The sequence below is a fragment of the Triturus cristatus genome, chromosome 6 (genome assembly GCF_964204655.1).
Source record: "Triturus cristatus chromosome 6, aTriCri1.1, whole genome shotgun sequence".
NCBI classification, from domain to species: domain Eukaryota; kingdom Metazoa; phylum Chordata; class Amphibia; order Caudata; family Salamandridae; genus Triturus; species Triturus cristatus.
In genome coordinates this window covers 596259835-596272586 of record NC_140589.1, presented here as the reverse complement: position 1 = coordinate 596272586, position 12752 = coordinate 596259835, and the positions used below count along the sequence as shown (strand labels likewise).

At 46.6% G+C, this 12752-nt stretch overlaps 1 protein-coding gene across 4 annotated transcripts in view; it reads left to right on the top strand.

Annotated features, from left to right (window-relative positions):
- CEP162 (centrosomal protein 162) overlaps nucleotides 1-12752 on the top strand; it is an 857607-nt gene that overhangs the window by 591203 nt on the left and 253652 nt on the right. The window lies entirely within an intron of this gene.

Below are 12752 nucleotides of genomic sequence, written 5' to 3'. Positions count from 1 at the left end.
GTAGCAAGGTTTAAAGATGCCGTTCTTTTCAAAATTAAGACAGATCAAAACTAGAAAAGGAGTACTCGAAGAAGCTGTTCCCATTCCACCTAGGGACACTCCAGGGTATTTCATGTATCATAAACATGGCCTAGATGCCGTATTATATCTTGACTTATGGGTGGACTACACCAAGGATCTAGCAGAAAGTCAGAGGTGGCCCGCAGCTGGGACATGGGATGCAGATTGCATCATGAGAGTAGAAGAAGAATTATGGAAAAAGAAAGCCAGACAGTCACAGAAAGATGCCATTGAACTATGGCGCAAAGAGTCGCATAGGCGCACAGAGAAAGCGCTCAGACAGGAAGAGAAAAGTAGGGAGAACTCAAATAAAGCCCGAGAAAACGTATTAGTTGAGGAAGGTATTCGAGTAAAATCAGAACAAGTAGACAGACAACGAAACACTTTTATGAATGATATGTATCCTCTTCTGGCCGAGGGTTTACCCAAGGCCACCCCGGAAATACCGAAAGATTTGCCACCCCCATTACTCCCGACTAAAGTACATCCCAAGACCGCAAAAGATATTTTCCTTTCCTCCTATTTAGACGATGTAGCTCCCGAATATGTTAATGATCCACCACACACGCCACCTGTCGATGGTGCTCAACACCGAGATCATCTGCCCCCACCTCCGCAACAACAAACTCCTCCGCATAATCCAACAGGTTCATCTGTTTCCACCGCTTTTCCTGCATCCACAGTTTCTACCTTACATCCCACAAATCCTTTCGTGCCTAGCACCTCAGAAGGTGCGACAGGAGGTGCGACAGCAATTTTTGCCACGCCACCATCACGAAGTAAATCGTCTCTTAGAGATTTAGCAAACCAACGTACACCCCAAATAGCAACGTCCGACATGTTTAAAGAACATCTTGTAGATTGTAGATATGATCCAGTGCCCGGTAAAAATGACAGAATGCTGCTATCATCACTACGTATACGACGAGCTTCAATGTATTTAACGACACTACCAGGAATGATTAAACTTTTAGACAATATATACCGCTGTGTCCAAACAGGGCAAGGCCCTGAAAGTATCGACGAAGCCATGGAATACCAGAAAGTGGATATACAGAGACTACTGTTACGTTTCTTTATAAACTGCCTGATCAGAGACAGAGATAGGTCCGAGGTAGATCAGGATGAAATGCAAGTACTTACCAGATGGGGTCAGAATATATCAGAGGGAAAACATGATAAACAGACATGTATAGTAGCTATGTGCCGAAAAATACGCAAAGAAGTAGAACGAATACATAAAGCCAGATTGGAGGCAGACAAAACTGAATCAGAGGGAGAGGAGGAGGAAGAATCAGAAATGCCCACAGGACAATTAGAAACGATAGCTTATGTAGGTAGGGGAAGACCTTGTAGTAATACCAGATACCTTAATGATCCGATACGTCTGATACGTCCAGAATGTAACAGACCTTTTCAAGCCCCTATGCTAAATACGAAGTCCCCTGAACACTTATTCCAGGCTGCTGATAAATTACTCCGAGACCGAAGGGGGTATCATATGCTCGATTCTATGGATGAACAAGAATTAGCCAGGTCAGCAGTACAATGGGCTGACAGTTCTGAAAAATACAGTGATGATGCGTTAGCACACACGTTTTTTAACCTTACCCCAGACGAACAGCGTTTAGCTGGTATATACATGATACAACACCTCGTTATATTGTATAGAAGCCAACACTCCGATCCTGGTCCCCTACCTGATATACTGATAGAATTACTCACGAATAAATGGAGAGGTTCAGGTACTGATTTAATTAAAGAAATTCTAGAATATCGACACCAGTACATTGTCTTCGTATGCCCAGAACATGTTTCAGTTCCCCCCAAGTTGGACAGAAAAACGTACCACATAGACAGACAGAATCCCTTACGCGAAGTTCACCCAATAAGAGGTGAAGACAATAATTTTAAACGCGTGTTTGTGTACGCGCCCATAACTAAAATTGAATTATTAGAAATGAAGAAAGTAGTACCTAGCCATGACAAAGACCCAGCAGGTTTCCACCGTGAGATAAAAGACATGTTACTCATGGGAGAGTATACTTACCCGGACATTATGAAAATATTAAAAGTCCTATTACCCGCCTGTATTTACGAGAAACTCAAAGAAAAGGAATGGGAGGTGGGAGACCAAAAGATAGATTGGACAGCATTAGAAAAAGAAGAAAAGGCCCGAGCTGCAGGTTCAGGGCTTGGGGAAAGGACTACAGCATTACCAGGATTATTAGTGCAGGTACTACCACGTTTATTAACTACGAAAAAGGAAGACTGGGGTGCAATTTCAGCCTGTAAACAAAAACAAGATGAAGACACTAGTGATTTCTATTCCCGATTTGAAAAATGTTTTGGTATTAATAGTGGCATAAAAGCAAGTAGTGAGTCGTATCCACATCTGTTTGTGACAAAATTAGTTGAAAATTCCCTGCCCCAAGTTAAGAGTAGAGTATTAAAATTCGAGAGTACTTGGCAAGGTAACACACCGTCACAGATGTTACAAATGTTACAATATCATCACAATAGAATTAGAGAAGAACAAGAACATGAACAAAGACGTATGAAAGACACGAAAATGAAAATGCTTGTTGCTCAGTCAGTTCCAGCTGACGGTCATAAAAAGGGTACGACACAGTCCAATGATTCAGTAGGTCCTGTTAGAGGGACATGCAACTATTGTAAACAGCCAGGTCATTATATACACGATTGCGCAGTTCTAAAACATAATATCTCTACGGGTATAACGAAAGAGAGACCACGTCCACCTAGACAGGATCAGATCCAACAACAAGTCCCTCAGCATGCGCAACCTATGCCAGATCCACAACAGACCGCACCACAACAACAACAGCAACCACAACAACAGCCACAGCCTATTGCTGCAACACAAAACACGACACAACAGATGTACCAGTATGCACAAAATGACTATCCAGAGTATCAGCGCTACACATGAAATAGCCTAGAGAGGGAAGTTGGCCTACCCCTTATTGAGGTTCCCGTAGATCAAGAAGGTCCTTACGTACAGAGTCAAGTATTAGGGAAAGACAGAAAGTTTCTACTCGATACAGGGGCAAGCAGAACCACTATCAGTCACAGCGAAGTCCCAGGGGCACCCCTCTCAGGCTCACAAAATATTTCCCTTGGTTTCTCAGGAAAGCCCACTATTAACGAAGTATCGCAACCGCTTGCATTCACAGTCGGTCCGTTAACACGGACTACAGATCTATTGCTTACGAAATCATGTCCAGAAAACTTGTTAGGTATAAAAACATTGAAGGCTCTAGGAGCTGTAATATGTTGTTCTCCGGAAGGAGTACGACTATTTTTGCGTGACTTTAAAGGTCACTACGTGTCTAGAGACATGGATCACCGGTTACAGAATCTACCTGCACATTTATGGGCGCAAGGCCCCACTGATGTAGGTTGTATGCACATCACACCATATCGAGTCACACTCAAAACAGGAGTGGTACTACCACGAATGCGACAATACAAGTTACCGGCAGATGCTGTAGTGGCTTTACTGCAAATCATTGACGAGCTCATTGCACAAGGAGTGGTTGTAGAAACCGACTCCAATGTATGTAATTCCCCGATAATTCCGATTCTTAAACGAACTGATCCACAAGCACCACCAGTATATCGATTAGTTATTGATCTGCGAGAATTAAATAAATGCATCGTACCACAATACCCCGTGGTCCCAGATATCTCTTCATTGCTAACAGCTATAGATTCAGAAGCAACGTTCTTTACTGTAATTGATCTTAAAAACGCTTTCTTTAGCGTCCCAATCGATCTGGAAAGCCAATATTTGTTCGGATTCAGTTTAAATGGACGAAGTTTTAAATTCGCACGCGCACCTCAAGGATTCACAGAAAGCCCCAGCATCTATAGCCAAGCACTGAAAAGAGAACTTGACAGTATCCACATGCCAGCTAACACTGCCCTACTTCAATACGTCGATGATCTGCTGATCACCGCCCGAAGCGAACCTGAATGTGAAAAAGCATCACTGACGGTTTTATTTTTCTTAGCCGACAAGGGGCACAAAGTGTCCCCTTCAAAGCTGCAATTCTGTGTCCAGCAAGTTGTGTACCTTGGGCACTTGCTGTCCAAGGGGGGAAGACAGCTTACACCCGACCGTATCCAGTTAATTGTTAACATGCCGCCACCCAAGACACAAAAGGAGGTACGGGCATTCATAGGCCTCACTTCGTACTGTAGGCAGTGGATCCCTCAATATGCATTTCTAGCGAAACCACTCATTCAGTTGACAACACAGGAGGCAGCGACATCGACTGTCCTCCCTTGGACTCAGGAACATATGCAAGCTTTTGAAAGCTTAAAGAAAGCTTTATGCCAAGCACCTGTTTTAGCAACGCCATGTTACAGCAAACGTTTTACACTTTTTGTTACAGAACGTGAAGGTACTGCTTTGTCAGTACTCGCGCAGGAACAAGCAGGATCACACAAGCCATGTGCTTATTTTTGTAGTACATTAAATCCCGCCACACTTTTGCCATTAAATGGAACAGACCCATTGGCACATGATTGTATGGAAGTCATTACTATTACGACGAAACCCAGACAAGACTTGACAGATATTCCATTATCAGATCCAGATCTGACATTGTATGTAGATGGTTCATGCATGAGAACAAGTACAGGAGAGTTAGTGGCCGCTTATGCAGTCACAACAGACACTGAAATTATTGAAACAAATTGTATCGATACCTTGTCAGCTCAAGCAGCAGAGCTCATCGCTCTGACACAAGCCTGTATTCAAGCCAAAAATAAGAAAGTCAACATATACACAGATTCACGTTATGCATTCGGAGTCGTCCATGACTTCGGCGTGCTTTGGCGAGAGAGAGGTTATTTAACTTCTCACGGTGCCCACATCCAGCACGGTCCCCTTATTCAAGCTCTGTTAGATGCAATACATCTGCCTACTGCAATATCGATTATGAAGTGTAAAGCCCATACAAAAGTGACTGACATTATTTCTCAGGGTAACGACCTAGCTGACAGAACAGCTAAACAAACTGCTCAGAATCAGACTCATACAACTGACACGACAAAAACAATAGTTCCGACACCAACACACTGCATGACAGTTAAGGATCCCGCCCTTGATGTAATTGACATACAGACACATGCTACACCAGAAGAAATAAAGAGATGGACTGAATTAGGAGGGATCCAAACGGATCAAGGATGGATGACGAAGGGAAAATCTATATGGTTTCTCCCCGACTCAATGGTTCAGGTCATCATTAACACAATACATAGTCCAGCGCACCTAGGAGAGAAAGCTATGCTAGACAGTATTCAACACATTTGGTACAATAAACACTTGCGAGCAGCAGCTAAACAGAAAGTACGTACCTGTATGATTTGTTGTCAGTTCAATCCAGGAAAAGGCGTACCTGTAGACCAGGGTGGATTTCAACCCCCCCGATCACCCTTTTGAAGTCCTCCAGATGGATTATATCCAGATGGAACGTTGTCGAGGATTCAAATATGTCCTCGTAGTTGTATGCGCTCTTTCCCGGTGGACAGAGGCGTATCCCGTCTCAGATTACACTGCCCCGACTACTGCCAAACAGTTAGTTCGAGAATTCTTCCCACGGTATGGTTTGCCCCGTGTCGTGTACTCAGATAATGGCCAGCCATTCTCATCCGAGCTAATGGAACATGTTTCACTTCTGTTAGGCTATCAATGGAAATTCCACTGTGTCCGACATCCCGAGGCAGCAGGTCTCGTGGAGCGACATAATCAAACTCTGAAAATTAGACTGTCCAAAGTATGTAGAGAAAAAGGTGTCGACTGGATAGTAGCTTTACCGGTTGCGCTCTTTTACATGAGAATGGTAGCACACTCTCGAACAGGGCTATCCCCGTATGAGGTGATCTTCGGTAGACCACCAAATATGTGGGGGACGCCTATACCTCGTAAAATAACTGATGTTGATTGTAATATGCTGACAGATTACCTGGCTTCCTTGATGTCTGCACTACAATCTTGTCGTTCACAGGTAGCTGCAGCTTTTCCCGATAACACTGAGGTGAAGCCCCATGACGTGGTTCCGGGAGATATTGTATTTGTGAGGAACTTCGACAGAAGGAACCCGCTGGAGCCTCGCTGGCAGTCGCCTAAACTCGTCTTATTGACCACAAGGACAGCTGTGAAGATTGAGGGACGTAAAGGGTGGTTGCACTCGAGCCATATCAAAAAGTTTCATGGACTATCATCCGACTTGAATTTTCAGCCCTGCATTCCCTCACAGACTGACTCAAAACTCCCCCTGGTTGACAAGCCAGAAAAGGAAAACTATAAACTGAAACTAAGGTCTAGCAAGTCAGACAATTTGATTGTTTAAGTCCTCTCCAAGGTGAATCGGTTGAATTTGTCTCTGACATGTATCCTCTAGACCGAAATAGAGAGAGAAATAGACAGAAACAGCTCAAGAAACATGCGTACTGTAAATCACTTCGTAGTCACTGCATAGTGACATTGTTAATTATGTTTTTTCTAAGTCTTCTGATTATCATTGCCAGTATATTATTACTCATGTATTACCCTATTTCCAAGCGTGCTTCCAATACTACTGCCGAACATTCTTTTAGCGAATTACCCCCGCATGAGTTGTCCTATAGATTTGCGCTGCGCAACAACACATTCATTAGTATGTTACATCATTCCCATCAGACCAGCAATGCTACAAATTGTTGGATATGTGGCCGACTCCCTCCCTATCAGAAATACAAAGGAGTTCTGCCCCTCTTTCCGTATCCATTCACACACAATGGCTCCTGTGGAGCATGGTTTAGTTTGATTAATTCCCTAGATTCAAATTCAGTAGTTTATCAAGACAACTGGGTATGGGGAAACCTGAACCTAGTTTTACTTAAAGTCTGCTACCCTAACAAGGAGGGACTTCCCAAAAGAACAGGGACTGATCTAGAAAATGAAGTATATGGATTAGGTAACTTTACACTTAACCTCATGATCCTGAATGTTGAATCCGAAGCTACACCAATCTTGCCCGCTATGTCAGTATTTCCAGTTAGAGGCGAATTATGTGTAAGAAAGAATGGTTCAATACACATGGGCCATAGTAAATGTACCACTGTAATAGAATTCAGTGATAAAGGCAAGTCTACATTTAGAGCTTCTCGTCACTCCTACTTCATCTGTGGTCACACCGCATACATACGCCTACCCCTAGATTGGGATGGTACCTGTTACATTGCATTCCTTCTGCCACCTGTTTTCCTAGCCCCGCCTGATTATCATAGGAATACCCATTTAGTACCCAATAGACAACAGAGAGATCTCCCGATTGTCGACTACACTGAAACAGCATGGGAGCAATATACAGATTTCAATAAAGGTTTCTTTCCCTACATAGGTACAGTCACTAATAGTAAGCTGATACGTAGATTAACTAGAACCCTTGAAGCAGTAGTGAATGAAACTACTTCCGCCTTAGGCAACTTAACAGAGGAGCAGTCTGCGATGCGGATTGTTGTTCTTCAAAATCGTCTTGTCCTTGACGTCATTCTGGCCGATAGGGGCGGAGCTTGTAGGGTCATCGGATCAAGTTGCTGTGTTTTCATACCAGAAAACGCGCCGTCAGTATATAAAGCCATAACTCGACTTCATAAAATCGTAAGCCAGATACATCAGAACCCAGGCACCTGGACTTGGTCCGGTTGGCTCTGGAGCATGTTGTCAGCCTGGGGATGGAGGATCCTATCCTTCCTAGGTATTGGCTTTCTCATTCTATTCAGTTGCTGCTTGTGTCTACAATGTGGGCCAGCGATTTGTGGTCTGTGTGCCACATCGTGTATCCCGCCTTCAAATTTTCATTCAAGATCCCGGAAGAAGAAAGAAGAACAAATGATGCTATATGAACAGATTGATGGATTGATGAAGATGGATATTTCATGAGGGTCCGTAGGGGACAAGGAGGGAATGAGGAAATATGAATTTTTATGGTCAATTGTGTCCCCTATCTTAGACCCCAACGGCTCCATGTACATGCTACAAGTACATGTATGTTCCCTCCACTTCAAGCTATGAAGACGCAAATACAATTGTGTCCAACGTTAATATGTACTCTTTCATATCTGCCATGAATGGGCCAGATATTCCGTTCCTAAGTATGATTGGCCACCGACTTTATATGGTACACTTTTTACGTTTTACAGCTCTGGCAAGGTAGGCCCTGAATTCTGCCATCGAGCCTTTTCCTGCTTCTGCCTCTGAATGCTCCAGCCTGGACCTGCATCTGTATCCATGAACTCTGTCCTACTCCCTGCGCGGCTAACGGTGCCTGACGCGGCCTGTTGCCTGCCAAAAAACTGTATTCAGCCTTCAAGTTATCTGCTCCGCTCCTCATCCGATGCATTCCTGTCTAGTAGTTTAGGTAAACATCCTTCTAGCTACCGAGCAAAGGGCCCGGCCTCGCTGTCTTTATGCAAGTAATTCATAGGCCCTGTTACCATGGAAGATTCCTGCCCCCTCGCATCTCATGTAGACACATAGACGCTTGTAACACGCACTAACAGTCAGTATAGAATAGGATCTGTCCGAGAAGACCTTTCCTTCCAGATAATATAGTTCCTTAAACACAAGATATTAGATATGATTTAGGACTAGGTTGTCCTGACACCCCAGACTTCTGTCTCCACATGTAGGGCTAAATGTCAAGTCCCCTTCACTCTCTAGTTACACGTCAATCACACGTCATGCGGCTGCGCGCGCATCTCTGCCAAATATTTCTGCTGACACTGCAGGATTCTCTTATGGATCCACCCACTTGTGACATCATTTTCAATGACGTTTCTAGCATACGCCTATTATTACGCCTATTTTCATTACGTATGTGTATTCTTATCTGTATTATCAGCTGTTACGCCTCCTGCATCTGTCTTAATGCAATGCTTTTCATATATATATTGTTACTTGTCAATAATGTATGCTGATCCCTTCCTGAACCTTCGTGGTGATGGAATATGATTGCCTGGTTCGAACCATAATTCCTTTGTAAGGAATAAAGTCCTTTTCAGAACCTCTAATACCACGGATTCTGCCTCTTATTTTGACTGAGTTATTCTTACTAGACTTTACCGCATAAAAAATAGTACAGGTAATTTAAATATTTACCACAACCGGAAGGTTCTCCTTCGAGGAAGCAGACTCCGAATCAGTCTCCGACGAGGTCTTCGGCTCCGTCTAAGATGTCGACTCCGGTTCGTGTGGAGTCGGATGCTTCTATGCATGAGGAGCAGGAAGAGTCTGTTCCAGTACCTGAAGATTCTGAGGCTCCAGTGGAGGATACTGCGGAGCCGGTGCCGGAGGCCCCACAAGAGGTTCCTTTGCCTCAGTTCCCGGCCCCAGGTACGGATTCGGCTAATTTCTTAAATGCTATGTATGGCATTTTTAATAGGGCGGCCTACCCATCCGGAGCACCAGCTTGTCCCGTGGGTCCGATGGCCTTTACAATGGGGGTGCCACAGCAGTATGCTCAGGCCCCCTTTATGCCCTTTATGCCGATGGCGCCTTCTTGGCAGTTTCCGACGCCGTCTGGGGATCCGATTCGACCTCGGAAGGTTCGGCAGGCTTCGGAGCCTCCTTCGACGCCGAGACTGGCTCCATCGACGCCGAAACCGACTCCATCGACGTCGAGGCTGACTCCGTCTGTGCCGTGTCTGGCGCCGTCGACGCCGGTTCCTCGGGTTCCTCCGACGCCGCGTACGACGTCGCCGACGTCGGTTCCCCGAATCCGGTCGAGGAGGGAAGCCCAGAGGGTGTTGGAGGAAAGAAGATATCGAGAGGTGGAAGAAGGTGAGGTTGATTCTTCGGACGAATTCGAGGGCATTGAGGAAGCCAGTGGGCTGGATACGACCCCAGAGTGGGAACATGCATCTGCCAGGTCTTCTCCACCTCAAGAGTTGGCTCCCTATCACGTAGTGATAAAGAAAGCAGCAGAGCTTCTGGATTTACAGCTGCCTTCTGTGGAGTACAAATCCAACCTGCTCACAGAAGTGTTACATTCTCCGTCTTCGACATCCGAGCCCTTGTTGCCTTTCAATGAGGCCATATTGGAGCCGGTATTAGAGGTATGGAAGAAGCCCCTTTCATCTCCTGCAGTGTGTAGACAGGTGGCAAGAAGGTACAAGGTTGCACCAGGGGATCCTGACTTTTTATCCACTCATCCGTCCCCGGACAGGTTGGTTGGGCAGGCTTCATGCTCCAAGCATGCTTCCGGTGCCTTTCCTCAGTCTCCAGCTGACAGGGAGTCTAAAAAGGCTGATCAGGCAGCCAAAAAGACCTTTTCGACAGGAAGCATGGCGTTAAAATCGACTAATGCTACATGCCTGCTGGGGCGTTACGTGCACGCTCTAATGGATTCCATTAAGTCCTTGGCTCCTAAGTTGCCTGAAGGGGATAAGTCATCCTTCATGGAGGTTGTAGCGGACACTCAGGCGGCTGCCAGGCAAGTTATCCAGTCAGGGTTGGATACTGCGGACTCCGTGGCAAGGATCATGGGGTCTTCTGTTGCTGTAAGAAGGCAGGCTTGGCTCCGTAACTCTGGTTTCTCAGCGGATGTTCAAGCTACGCTGGTCGATCTTCCATTTGATGGTCAGAAGCTGTTTGGGGAGAAAGCGGACTCTGCCCTTCAGCGTTTTAAGGACAGCCTATTGACTGCAAAATCCTTGGGCCTGCAAGCACCGGCAAGGGGTTCGACCTTTCGAAAATTTAGGGGCTTTGGGCGATCGTCTTTTCGCTCTTACCGGCAGCCCCAGCAGCAGCAGCAACAGCAGAATCCCCTCTATAAGTCCTATAGAGGGAGGCAAAGGGGTCGGAGAGGTTCTGGACGCAACCCCTCTTCTTCCTCCTCCTCTGCTCCCAATGAGGCCTCAGGGAAGCAGCCCTAGATCCCCCATCCTGGATCATGTAAGGCCTGTCGGGGGTCGGGTGTCCTACTTTCTACGGGGTTGGAAATCTGTTACAACAGACCTTTGGGTTTTGAACCTCGTGGAGACTGGGTACGCCCTTCCCTTTCGGGAGTTTCCTCCCCCTTACCCTCCTTGCCAAGGTTATTGCTCGGAAGACCATCTGCTTCTCCTGCAGAAAGAAGTTCTAGCCTTGCTTCAGAAAGGTGCGATAGAGGTGGTTCCAGAGCAGGAAAGGGGTCAGGGTTGCTACTCCCGGTATTTCCTGATTCCCAAGAAGGACGGCAGATTGCGTCCGATTCTGGACCTCAGAAACTTGAATTTTTACTTGAAGCAGGAGAAATTCAAGATGCTGACCCTTGCGCAGGTTCTTCAAGCGTTGCAGCAAGGAGACTGGATGGTGTCGCTCGACTTGCAGGACGCGTACTTTCATGTCCCAATCCTGAAGTCGCACAGGAAGTATCTCCGTTTTACGGATGGGTCGCAACATTACCAGTTTGCGGTCCTCCCGTTTGGTCTTACTACCGCACCTCGAGTCTTCACAAAGTTGATGGCAGTGGTGGCTGCTCATCTCAGGAGGTCGGGGATTCCAGTTTTCCCCTACTTGGACGACTGGCTTCTGAAGGCAGAGTCCCCAGAGATGGTGCAGCTTCATCTGCAGATAACATCTCAGCTGTTATTCGACTTGGGTTTTTCGATCAATGTGCCCAAATCTCACCTAGTTCCCTCTCAACGCAACCTGTTCATAGGGGCGGTACTGGACACTACTCTGTGTCGAGCATTTCCTCCACCTCAAAGGATTCTCGACATTCAGGAGATGGTCCCTTTATTCCACAATGGAGCGGTTGTTCCAGTTCTGAAGGTCCTTTGCCTGCTCGGTCTGTTCGCTTCCTGCATTCTGTTGGTCAACCACGCACGCTGGCACATGAGGGCGCTCCAGTGGTGCCTCCGCAAGCAGTGGTATCAGCACAACGGGGATCTCGGGGAGTCGATCAGGATCTCCAGAGAAGCTGCAGCGGATCTGTCTTGGAGGAGCGTGGAGGGCAATCTGTCCCAAGGAAAGCCCTTTCATCTGCCTCCATCGGTGGCCACGGTGATAACGGATGCATCCACTTTAGGGTGGGGTGCGCATCTGGGGGATCTGGAGATCAAGGGTCTTTGGTCTCCAGAGGAAAGGTTGCTTCACATCAACCTTCTGGAATTGCGGGCGATTCGTTTGGCGCTCAAGGCCTTCCTCCCTTCCCTTCGCGGTCAGTCGGTTCAAGTCTTGACAGACAACACGACCGCGATGTGGTATGTCAACAAGCAGGGAGGGGTGGGGTCTCTTTGTCTTTGCAGAGAGGCCCTGCGTCTATGGTCCTGGGCTCAGGACCATCAGATTTGTCTGATGGCAAATCATCTGGCGGGGGTGCTGAACGTGCGTGCGGACAGTCTCAGTCGGCAGTTCTCCGCCGACCACGAGTGGAGGCTCCATCCGGAGGTAGTTTGTCACGTCTTTCGGACATGGGGAACTCCTCGGGTGGACCTGTTTGCTACTCTCGAGAACGCGCACTGCCCGTCATTCTGCAGTCTCCAGTATCCAATGCAGGGAGCGCTGGGGGACGCGTTTCAGTTGAGTTGGGGCTCACGACTCCTTTACGCGTTTCCTCCCATACCCTTGATTCCTCTGGTTCTGAGGAAGATTCGCCAAGACCGGGCCCAAGTTATATTGATCGCCCCGG